The following is a 13,081-nucleotide window of genomic DNA, read 5'->3' on the forward strand; positions in this document are numbered from 1 at the left end:
AGAGTTGTTTTGAGTATGTTTGGTGGGTTGGAAGATGAGTAGTTTAGTTTTGTTTGGGTTGAGTATTAATTGGGCATCGGATAACCATGTTTCAACAGAGGAAAAGGCTTCCTGTGTGACTTTTGCAGTTTGGGTAGGGACTGGGCTGAGCAGATGATGGTAGAGTCATCTGCGTATTGGATGAGTGTGCCATGTTTGGTGGCAGAGGCTAGATTATTGGTGTAAACAGAGAAAAGTAGGGTCAGGATGGGATCCTGGGGAACCCCTATGGAGACAGGTAGTTGGGGAGATATGTCATTCTGCCATGCAACGGATTGTTGGTGGTCAGACAGGTAACTCTGAAACCAGTTGTTGACTGATTGTGAGAAGGATAGGTTATTGAGGACAGAGATAAGTTGTTTGTGTGGGACCATGTCAAATGCTTTAGCTAGGTCTAGGAAAGTAGCAGAGGAGAGATAGCCATTGTTTTTATTCTGAAGGATAGTGTTTGTAAAGGAGAGTAAGGCAGTGGTGGTGCTACCATGCTGAGTACTGGAAAGGAGGTTGTTAGTAAGGAGGTAGTGTGAGACCTGAGAGTGTATGCATCTCTCTAGTATTTTGGAGAATGGAGAGAGAATAGCTATGGGGCGGTAATTGGTTAGTTCTGCAGAGGTTAAGTAGGGGGGTGTGGGGGTACAGCTCCCCACATTAGTTTAAGTTTAAAGTGTACATGTTTTTTTTTTGTACCGGAACAGCGATTTTTTCCCTGGGAAAAAAACTCTGTTCTATGTTTTTGTACTTTTTGGGTTTCGAACTTAACAGTTCGATATTACATCGTTCAAACTCCTGCCAGTTTGATGATGTAATAGAGACCCCAGGGCTCTATCCCAGGCCCTTACTTGTTTAGATTGTATCTATTAGACCTATCTTTTTCATCTGAGGTGTTCTACAGTCTTTATGCAGATGACTTGAAATTGGGTAAATTGATTACATGTGTTAAAGATAGGGCATGCCTGCAAAAGAACTTGACTAAATTGACCATTTGAGCACAGGATAATAACATGCTTAAAAATACATCAGAAACTAAGCATATGAGATTTGGGAGACATAAATTCATAGGTGAATATTTCATACAGCACACAGTGAGTGAAACTGTACATTTGTTTAAGGACCTGGGTATATGGGTAGATCCAGCTTTGAGTTTTTTCTGATAATAACACTCAATTGGTTAATGACAGTTATAGAACTATGAGCTATATAGAAAGGTTTATAAAGTCTAGGAAATCAGAAATTATGAGTCATTGTTTGCTAATTACATTAGACCTAAACCTGAGTATGGAATAACAATATAGAAACCTTATAAGATAACAAGTATGAGTAAAGTGGAAAGTCGAAATATACAAAGGGCATCCATGGATATGAAAATTTAAGTTACTATGAAAGACTAAAATATCTGAACTTGTAGAGTATCTCATACATATTTAAGAGGAGATCTTATTCAGGTATATAAGGCATTTAGAGACAACTGCCTCTGGAAATCATTGGGGTTATCAAAAAGTAGTATAGAATCATCAGACAACCTATGTAGAAGATTCTGTAGGAATAAGTGAACTAACTGGCTCTCTAAGAGAGCAGCTGATGCACTAAACAGACTAACAAATTACATTAAAGTATGCACTAGTTTAGACATCTTTAAGAAAAGCCTGAACACTTATTATGGGAACTACTGTTTTGGTATATTGGCAGGCTAGAAGGGCATTAATGCCCATGCTTGAAATATTTGTATGTATGCATGTATGAATGAATGTATTTATTTATTTATTTTTATTTGTTTACCAGGGATGTCCAACTGGGCCAGTGGGCCTTTTTCAGCAGAGGTCCGGGAAGAAAAGCTCCTTACAAAAAACAAAGTACAAACAATACCATAACAGAAAACACATTGCAGAATAATAGAAGAAATACAGGCAGTAAAATAAACTAAAACTAAACAAATAACTGACCAAAAAATATCTAACAAAAATACCTAATTAAAAAGTATCTCCCTAAAAAATGTCGAACTAAAAATCATTAGCTAGTAATCTGACAAATAAGCTAGCATGAAATAGCTTGTGCCATCATAGAGAAATGGTTGATCTGTAAGTAGATATCATGGCATAGGTGGTAAATATTTCTGAGATGCATGTATGGTATAAAAGCAAAAAAAAATGTTGTTGTTACGTTACTGTTACTTGTTGTAAATGATGATAGCTAAGGCAATACAGAGGTGGAGTACAAGAAAGAGGCAGTATGATGCATTATAAGAGACTTGAGATAGGTAGATAGGGATAAAAAGGAGTAGTGAACTAGAGGTAGGTAGAGAGAAATTGGAATTCAGTGACAGTGAGGATAAACAGGAAGTTTAGAATATAATAAGGGAAAAGATATTCTGGTTGTAAGAACACAGAAGGACAGAATGGATCATCCTGGGTTAGTGCAGGAGCAAAGCCAGTTTTGGTTAGGTGTTCCTTAAGCAGTAGTTTAAATTTGGATGTATTGCTAGTGTTTACGATTGTTTGAGGTACAGAGTTCCAGGACTTGGATATTTCATGGGAGAATACAGAGTTACCATAATAATTATTAGATTTAGTTACTTTGAGTAGTAGTTTGTTGGAGGATCTTGCTGGTCTGTTGTTTGAGTAGGGCTGAACTAAGCTCTTGAGTGATGGACAGTTGTCTGGACGGTGGAAGATGGAATGAACTAAAGTTAGTTGGTTGAGGGATAGGAGATGGGGTAGTTTGATCCAGTTTAATTTACAAAGTGATGTGATCTGTAAAGGGAGGTTAGTAGCAAATCTTGTGATTTTGTTATAACAGGACTCCATTTTGTTTAATTCTGAGATTTGTGAATATTGGTGAGACATAAAGAAGGGTAGAGAGAAGATGGGTCCTAGCTACAGAATGTCTAATGATATTGGTTAGGTATGGCTTGACTCTGTCTAGTGAACCTAGCTTAATGTGGACTTTTTTATATTAGATTTGTGGCGTACTAATGAGGCAAATAATTCAATTCCTAAGGCAAACAGGATGGGAGACATCAGACATCCCTGCTTTGTACCTTTGGTTATTTCAATAGCCTTCGAGGTAAATGGCCCAAGTTTTACATAAGCCAAATTGTTTTTATAAATATTCTTTATTAGCGTAATAAAATTAGTAGGGCAGCCATGGTGGTGCAGTGGTTAGCGTTGCTGCCTCACAGCAAGAGGTTTTCCAGTTTGATCCTTGGCTGGGGTGCCTTCAGGGCGGAGTCTGCATGTCCTCCCAGTGGTCGTGTGGCTTTCCTCCGGGTGCTCCGGTTTCCTCCTACATCCCAAAGACATGCCGTAGGTGGATTGGGCACTCTAAATTGGCCCTAGGCATGAGTGTGCATGTTTGTGCCTTCTGTGGAGGGTTGGGCGCCGGGCTGGCAACTCGACACCGTAAAACTCCACTGCCAATCATGAGCGGACAGGTGATCTGCTGTGGCGACCCCTAACCGGGAAAAGCCAAAAGAAGAAGAAGAAGAGCGAGGTGTTTGTCAAATTTTAAGTTGCTGTCAATTGTTTGGTGTGTTGGACAGGTTCAATTTTAGTTTTACTGGTGGAGTAGATGGTGAAGGGTAAAGTTATCAGGTATTTTGCTGTTAGTGAAGAGCATAAACTTTGTTTTATTCAGGCTGAGTATAAACTGAAAGTCTGAGAGGTATTTTTCAATGTCTTGGAAAGATTGTTGGGTTGTTTGTAGGAGTTCTGGTAGGGAGGCAGCTGAACATATGAGGGACAAGTTGTCTGCATACTGAATAATGGTTGCATGCTGGGTGATTGTGTTGAGCCTGTTGGTGAATATGGTGAAGAGCAATGGACCGAGAATCAAGCCTTGAGATACTCCTACTGAGACTGGTAATTGGGTGGAGAGTTCATTTTGCCACTTAACTTTCTGTTGGCAGTCAGTTAAATAGCTTAGAAACCAGGGGAGTGTAGGCTATCTTAAGTTTAAGGCAGCCTGTTCATTTAGTAGCTTTTGGTGTGATAATGTATCAAAGGCCTTAGACATATCAAGAAAGATAGATGAGACAAGATGGTTGTCATTTCTAAGCTGGTTTGTAAAACTGACAAGGGCAGTGGTTGTACCATGTTTAGGTCTGAAGCCATGTTGAGTTGCAGATTGGAGATTATTACTTAGTAGGTAGCTAAGGAGCTGTCTGTGTATGCATTTTTCAAGCATTTTGGCTGTGGGAGGGAGGATGGCAATTGGCCTGTAGTTTGAGAACTTAGTAGAGGTGCCGTCTTTGTGAAGAGGGATGATGTAAGAGACTTTCCAGAGTTTGGGGATATACTTCTCAGCAATGGACTGATTTATAAGGAGAGATATGGGGTAGGAGATGGCTGTGAGTTTTAGAAATTCATTGGGGAGTAGGTCAGCTGTGAGGGAGGAGGGCTTAAGTTTAGAAAGATATTTTTTGATGGGATTAGTTTGAATTGGTCTGATTGTAAAGGAATTGGGGGTTCTGTCTAGTTCATTAGGAATAGATGGGGGGGGTCTTGTTGTTTTTTTACTAAAGAGAGTATTGAGTTGATAAAGTGCAAATTAAACTGTCAGGCAATGCTATCTGTGGTATATGTTGTGGTTGGAGCTGGGGTTGTGATCTGTCCAGGCTTAAGTAGTTGTTTAATGGCTTCCCAGAATTTCTGGGGATTGTGTTGGTGTTTTTGTTACATTATTGTATAGTATAGCTTTTTGTCTTGCCTGATTTGTTTTTTAACAAGGTTGCATAATTGATGGTAGGTGAGAAGGGAGTCCTGATTTTTGGTCTTCTGGTATGGGTACCATGCTCTGTCTCTGTTTGAGGAGATTAGTGTGAATCAGAAATCTTAGAAAAAACACTGTATCCATCCCTGCAACTTCTTGTTCAATTCAGAATCTTGAATCTCTTCAGGAAAAAGAGTAATTCCCACTTTATTTTAGCTAGTTTACAAGAAGGATCAGTAGCCTGAATTAAACCATGAGCCAGACCCAAAGAAAATTCGAGGAGGAGTAGATACATGTTTGGTTTTCTGCTTCTTTTTGACAAGAAAAATGGGGACAGCAGTGTTACTAATGGCAGCTGCTGCTTCCCCAGGGATGGGCACAACATTCTGGACCGACAAGAGTGGCTCTTCCTTGCCCACTGAGGGGATCCCAGCAGCCACAGAGGACGTGGCTAACTCTTTGTCTATAGTGGTTTTGGTGTTACACGAGTGGGATCCACGGTAAAAGATGACTGGTTTGAGGTACAACAAATGGCCACTGCACAGTCATTCACCTGCGGCTGAGGAAAACTGTTAGCTTTAGTGATGGTAAAGGCTATTTGCTTAACTTTTTTCTTTTTGTAGCTGAAAAGATGACTGACTGTGGGCTCAGCAGTCTGTTCCATGGTCAAGCCAAAAACTGTGCCTTTTTCCTGGGGAAGACAAGTGGCAAAAGCCAGTAAATGCTACGAGTTCACAAAAGTTACTTTTTTGACAGAAAAAAAAGTAAAAGAACTTTAAAACACTATGCCTGACCCACAAAAGAAAAATAAACAATTTCTCCACTGAAAAATACATTTTCATTTATTTTACACTACTTTTAAACTGACTTAAAAATGAGCGCTCTGTTTAAAAGTATGTTTCAGTTTCAAGACAGTCTATTAAAACACAATATCCCTTGCTTTAAAATATCTTTCCTGAAGACAGAAGTAATAAAACATCATGGCTGGCTCGATTGATACATGCTTAGGGGGCACTGCATTCTATAATTGGCTTAATTAGAGCTGTATACAGAGGGGTGATAATAAGAAGTTATGTACCTACCATAACGTTCCATGTTAGTTGTCTTCTTCTCACCTTTCTTGCTGGTTGGGTTCGGAGCCGATCTTCGGCTCCGACTCGGCCATCTTCAAAAGCTCGAGAGCTGCCTACTGGCTCGAGGCACCCCTATATTCCATGATGCTTGGCACTAGATACCCAGATCTCATTTGGTAAGTCTAACTGCAGACATAATAATAATAATAATAATACAGGAATCCTGTCCTAGGATGCATAAATCCTACTAGAGAGACTACTAGTCAGAAGGAATAGCCAGAGAAGGCTCAGCCAGTGAGAAAAACATAAGGAACTCTTCTCGGTCTACTAGGACAGAGGGATGGAGGGTGGGACGCAAGAAAGAAGGCAAGAAGAAGACAACTAACATGGAATGTTATGGTAGGTACATAACTTCTTAATGTTAAGTTGTCTATCTCGCCCTCATTCTTGCTGGTTGGGACAGCGTCCCTAGCACCTCAATCCTGGGTGGCTCATCGGAACAGACTCTTCAGAACAATGGAACCAAAATCAGCTCTGCTCCTGGAGGCCACGTCCAGGTTATAATGTGAAATAAAGGTATGAGGATTGGCCCATGTAGCTGCCGCACAAATAGTTTCCATTGGCAATCTTGCTTGAAAAGCCACTGAAGTAGCTAGAGCTCAAGTGGAGTGACCTTTTGGTTTAGCAGGAAGCTCTTTATTCCTCAGCTGATATATAAATGTAATAATAGATGTCAACCACCTAGATAATGTTACTTTCGAGACAGGTAGACCTTGTTTGCCCTCAGCATAGGACAGGAACAGCTGGTCTGATTTTCTGATTTGTTTAGTTCTATGCAAGTAAAAACCTAACTGTCTATGAACATCCAACTGAAGCAAATTGTATTCTGCCTTGTTGGAATAATTTGGAAAAAATACAGGCAAATCAATAGACTGATTCAAGTTATTGTCAGAAGAAACCTTTGGAAGGAAGGATTAGTCCTGAGAGAAACTCTATCATTGTGGAAAACTAGGTAAGGAGGGCGAACGCAAAGAGCCTGAAGTTCAGAAACTCTTCTGGCTGAAGTAATTGCAACCAGAAGAAGGGTTTTCCAAGAGAGAAACTTCAAAGAACAGGAAGCTGCAGGTTCAAAGGGGGGCAATATCAGGGAAGCTAAAATCAAATTTAGATCCCACGACAGCGGGGGATCTCTCACTGGGGGCCTGAGTAAAGTATTCCCTTTGAGAAAAGCTTTACAAAGCTTATGGGGCATAATACTAGCATCCGATAGACCTGTATGAAAGTTGGAAATTGCAGCTAACTGAACTCTAATCGTGGCAGAAGATCCAGCATGAAAAAGTTCTGCTAAAAAATCCAAAATATGGTGCACAGGGGCTGTAAAGGGATCTATATTCCTAGCCTCTGCCCAGAAAGAGAAACGTTTCCACTTACTAGCATAAGTCTTTCTAGTGTTAGACTTATGCGATGATAAGATGATTTCACACACCGAGTGGGAGATGTTTGGAAGCGTGGCTAAGGTCGGAAGTGGAGCAACCAAGCAGTGAGCTGGAGAGATTGAAAGGATTGGTGCAGCCTGCCCGATTGATGGATCAAGAGGTCTGGAATTGGGTCCAGGGCTGCTCCAGAATGTGATGATGCAGGAACGGGAACCAAATTTGTCGAGTCCAGTAAGGGGCAATGAGGATCATCTTGCATCCCAATGTGGTAGCTTTCTGAATTAGTTTGGGAAATGGAGAGAATGCATAAAGAAGTCCCTGAGGCCAATCGTGAACTAGAGCGTCTCTGGGGGAGTGTCCGGGAAGAGGGAGGAGAGAGAAAAAATTGTTGCACTTGCTGTTGAAGGGGGTCTGATTGAGAGACCACTCGTGAGGCATGAGAACTGTTCTGCTCAGCCTGTCCGCTATAACGTTGGACTTCCCAGGGATGTGCACTGCTATCAGAAACCATTGAGAAGAGATTGCCCACTGCCAGAGTCTGAGTGCTTCTCGACATAGGGGGTAGGACCTGGTTCCGCCCTGCTTGTTGATGTACCACACTACCGACATATTGTCTGTTTGAATTGCAATGGTCCCGGTGGGAAGAGAGTTGTGAAGAGCTTGCAATGCCAAAAGCACGGCCCTCATCTCCAAGACATTGATATGCAGATGGTACTCGTGAGGCTGCCAGGTGCCTTGGACTGTTCTGCCCTGAAAATGCCCCCCCCACCCGATCAGGGAGGCATCCGTGGTCACCGTAGTCACTGGAGGAGGAATAGCAAATGGTCTGCCCTGGGGAACTGGTGGGGAAACCATCCACCAAGCAAGTTGGGTTTTGCATGTCTGTGTGATCATTATCGTGTGTGACATTGGAAGTTGTTGGAAAGACCATTGGGTGAACAGCATCCACTGAAGAATCCTCATATGAAGACGAGCAAGGGGAACTAGTAAGATAGCCGCTGCCATGAGACCCAAGGTTTTTAGGACGAATCTGGCCTGAATTTCTTTGCATCCTAATAAGACCTGCACATGTCGGCTAATGTCTAGCACTCTGTCTAACGGAAGTCTCGCTGACATGTCCTTTGCATTTAAGTTTGCGCCTATAAAGGTGATAGACTGACAAGGCAACAATGCAGACTTTTCGAAATTTATTGTGATGCCTAGTTTGGAGCAAGTTTGGATGGTGTAGTCTCTGGCTGACAGCAGGTGATGTCTGGTGGTAGCAGTAAGGAGCCAGTCGTCTAAATACTGAAACACCTGGAATCCTTGCCGTCTCAGGTGAGCGGTAACTACTGCCAAACATTTGGTGAACACCCTAGGGTCTGTGGTGAGACCAAAGGGCAGAGCTCTGAACTGATAATGACTGTCTCCCAGCCGGAAGCGGAGGAATCTTCTGGAGCATCTGTCCATTTTGATATGGTAGTACGCATCCTGAAGATCTATGGAGCACATCCAATTGTCCTGACCCAAAATGGGTAAAATGGACTGTAGCGTGACCATCCGGAACTTCGTTCTTTGAACAGACCTGTTTAGTCTGCTGAGATGCAGAATGGGTCTCCAGTCCCCTGTCCTTTTTGGTACCAAAAAGAACCTTGAGTAAATTCCGGATCCTTGCTAGTCTGCTGGGACTGGCTGGATGGCTCTTTTTCTTAGCAGTTTTGAAATTTCTTGAACTGCTTGATCCCTTAGATCAGGTGGAACATCTGGAATGGATTTGTTGGGAATGTGGGGAGTGTGAAAAAAGGGGATTCTGTAGCCTTCGGATATGATAGACAGTACCCATTTGTCTTGTGTTATACTTTGCCAAGCTTTTGGGTACAGCGATAATCTTCCCCTGACTGCCTCCGAAGGTGGACAACCGGGCAGCACTTCAGGGATGCTGGAAGGGCTTGTCAGGGAAAGATTCGCTTTGGCTCTGATTTTGCGGACCCCCTCTGCCCCTAGGGCGGCGTCTATTGTTGTTCCCTCCTCTGCCCCTAGAGGGGAATTCTCCATGTGTGTCAGGCATGGCTCCCTGGGGTTTCCAGAACCACATCTTCCCACTCTTCTGACCCTTGGGATACAGTCTTGAAGGAGTGGAAAAATGGACTCCCACAGCAGAGAGAGTCTTGCCTTCCTGTTCACACCTGGTAAGGGTATCCTTCATCTGTGGTCCAAACAGAGCAGAACCATCAAAGGGGGTGTTGGTGAAAGACGCCCTGAAGGGTTCCGCAAAGTTGCATAACTTCATCCAAGCATGCCTCCTCAAAGCCACGCCTGGGACCTGTGGCCCTACTCGCACCATCGGCTGCATAAGAGATGAGCCGCATAGAGGAGTTTACTACAGAATTAAGAGTCGCCAGCTGGGAGGCAACCTTAGCCTGGGCCCCCGCAGCTGATGGATCTTGAAGGGTATCTCCTAGCACTTTAAGGAGATCCCTTTGAAGGCGGGTAAAGTGGCACAAATAGTTCAGCGACCTCATGGAGAAGGTCGCTGAGGAAAACATCCGCTTCCCATATCTATCCATCGTCCTAGATTCCTTATTAGGGGGATGGACAGACGAAGAAGTTTCAGCCAACTCCTTTTTTGTGGCCGCTGCTACCACCATGGCATCAACGGGAACACCCTTCATCAGAAATTGCTTGTCCTGTGGTGCAGTAATAAATTTTGTGGGTCTTCGGGGGGTTGGTTCCACTGTGTCTGGGGCTGACCACGCCTTCCGAGCCACCACAGACATCAGTGGATCGAAAGGTGGAGACACCCAGGAGGTGGAGGGTCAGGAACCAAACACGTCCAGGAATACCGACTCATCCTCAGAATTGGAGCTGAGAAGGGGTCTGTCTGATTCTGCTCTGCCCAACAAACAATCCTTTTCCATTTACTCCTGTAAAGTTTCCTAGTAGTTTGAGATTTGAGATAGCTGGGGGAACCATGCCTATTGGATGAGAAAGAAGATCTGGAACTGGTCCAGAATCCAAAGTGGATATAGTAGATGAGGCCAAAGGCAGGGAAACCAAATCTGCCAAGGCCATTAAGGTGCAATGAGGAAGACTCTGCTCTTCAGCCGCAATACTTTGTGAAGGAATTTGGGAATTCAGGGAGTTGGAGGATAAGCATACAGTGGACTGGGGGCCAGCTGTGGAGCAGAGCATCCCTCAGTGATTCCCCTGGAGGGGGGATCAGGGTGAAGAAGCTGCTGCACTTGCTGCTTAACTCCTTCACTCCAATGGAGTTCAGGAACTTTGCACTGTAACTTTCAATGGGCAGAGCCTAAGCCTTTTGACAGAATCAAATTTATGTCCTCACATTTCAAACAGATGTACATATCTGTGGAACCATAGGGGTTATGAAAGAAATATAAATGGCAAACCCTTCAGCACAAACTATTTTTATAGTGGTAGCATTCTTTAGGTTGTAGGTCTTAAACTGAATTTTATAAGTCACAGTAAGCACAGTAACTATTACATTTGCAATATTTTGTAAACAACTTACAATATCTCAGCAACCACTCAAATTACACACATACTGTCAGCAGTGTTTTAGTCATCTTGATGAGAGCTTTCATATGAGGCTAAGGAGTTCTGTCTGTGTTACTTGGTTGTTGAGATATTTAGAAACATTTGAAAATTATATCTATATAAATTAATATCATAAAAAAACAACAGTTAATATCTTGTTACTTGCACAAGACAGAGGTCAAATATTAATGCTGTTGAAGTAGACATTTTGTAAGGTGTAAGAAGAAATCTTTTAAAACCTTGCATATAACATGGTTTTGGAATTATTGATGCAAATCTGGGCAAGCAATATTTGATGCCTAGAGGCATCAGTAAGAGTTAACTACAGATGCACCTGGAGGCATCACTCAGATGTAATGAGTTAAGGGAGATGCAAAAGACGGCAGCAAGGCTGGCCCCACTAACTTAAAATCATTTCCATCACTTTGTTGGTGAGAGACCACTCGTGAGGTAGTAAGATAGGTCTGCTCAGTTTGTCTGCTACCACGCTGGACTTCCCCGGAATATGCACTGCTAGTAGAAAGTGGGTGGAAGATATCACCCATTGTCACACTCTGAGGTCTTCTCGACACAGGTGGTAAGATCAGGTTCCTCCTTGTTTGCTGATGTACCAAACTACTGACATGTTGTCTGTTTGGATGGCAATTGTCCCGAGAAGGAGAGAGACTTGGAATGCCTGCAGTGCCAAAAGCATTGCTCTCATCTCCAGGACACTGATATGCAAGTTGGCCTGTTCAGGGAGCCATGTGCTTTGGACTGTTTTGCCCAGGAAGTATCCCCCCCACCCAATCTGGGAAGCATCTGTGGTCACTATGGCTTTGGGCTGAGGGAGGATGAAAGGACGACCTTGTAACAGCTGTTGTGACTACATCCAACAGAAAAGGCATTGTTTGCATACCTGGGTTATTCTCATCTCCACTGACATGGGATGAGAACTGACATTTGTATTGCTAGCATCTATTGTAGAATTCTCATGTGGAATCTTGCTAAAGGAACTAAAATTATTGCCACTGGCATTGAACCCAGGGCTTGCAGAATCAATCGGGCTGAAATTCTGGTACTGCAAATTATTTTCCTGATCTGCATCCTTATTGTTTGCAGTCTTGATAGTGAAGAGTAGCTACCATAGATATTGTGTTGAACACTGCTCCTATGAATTCCAATGTCTGGGTTGGTTGTAAAGGTGACTTGTTGTAATTTATGGTTTATTCTGAGATGTGAACAGGTCTGTAACATCTGATCCCGAGCTTCTATCAGTTGATGCCTGGTTGGGGCAGTAATGAGACAGTTGTCTAAATATGGAAACACCCAGAATCCTTGCAGTCTCACGTGAGCTGCAGCCACTGCCATGCACTTGGTGAACACCCTGGGGGCTATGATAAGGCCAAAGGGCAGTGCTCTGAACTGATAGTGACTGGCTCCCAGCTGGAAGTGTAAGTACTTTCTGGATTGTTTGTTCATCTTCATATAATAGTATGCATCCTGAAGATCTATCGAGCACATCCAACCGTCCTTGCCAAGAAAGGGCAGAATGGACTTAACAGTGACCATCTGGAACTTTGTGTGTCAAATCGACTTGTTCGATACACTGAGATCCAAAATTGGTCTCCAGTCTCCTGTTTTCTTTGGCACTAAAAACATCTTGAGTAAGTTCCAGATTCTATCTGGTCTGGTGGGACCTCTTGAATGACTCTGTTTTTTCTACCAGCTTTTGTATTTCTAGTGCTGCTGCTTTCTTCTGATTGGGTGAGACATCTGGAAATATTGTTGACAATAGAGAAAAAGGCAAAATGGAACAAAATAATCTCTAGAAATAATTCTCTGCACCCAACTGTTTTCTTTTGTATTTAGCCAGGCTCCCAGGTGCAGAGACAAGCAGCTCTCCAACTGCCTCCAGCTGTAGGTAATCGGACCTCCCTTCAGGAATGATGAAAGAATCTGTCAGAAAAAGAATCTCTAGGACCCCAGTTTTGAGGGCCTCCTCTGCCACAGGGGCATCACCTTCCATTATCGCTCCCCCCTCTGCCTTGGGGAGAACTACCTCCATGTGTCCTGGAAAGGACCCTGAAATTTTTCTAAGCCACATTTTTTGACCTCCCCATTTATTCCTGGAAAGGTCCTTTGAGGGGTCAGAAAACATAAGCCTACTGCAGAGAGGATCTTTCTATCATTCTCACACCTGGAGAGTGTGTTCTTTACTGTGGGGCCACACAAGGAAGTCCCATCAAAAGGAGCATTGATGAACAATGACTTGAATGGCTTCACAAAATCATACAGGTGCATCCAGGCATG

The 13,081-nt window shown here is 43.0% G+C and overlaps 1 protein-coding gene across 1 annotated transcript in view; it reads right to left on the reverse strand.

Annotated features, from left to right (window-relative positions):
- Positions 1 to 13,081, reverse strand: part of LOC122792707 (dynein regulatory complex protein 11-like) — a 785,298-nt gene that overhangs the window by 224,435 nt on the left and 547,782 nt on the right. The window lies entirely within an intron of this gene.

Source organism: Protopterus annectens, chromosome 2.part0, assembly GCF_019279795.1.
Source record: "Protopterus annectens isolate FY-2018-M chromosome 2.part0, PAN1.0, whole genome shotgun sequence".
Taxonomy (NCBI): Eukaryota; Metazoa; Chordata; order Ceratodontiformes; family Protopteridae; genus Protopterus; species Protopterus annectens.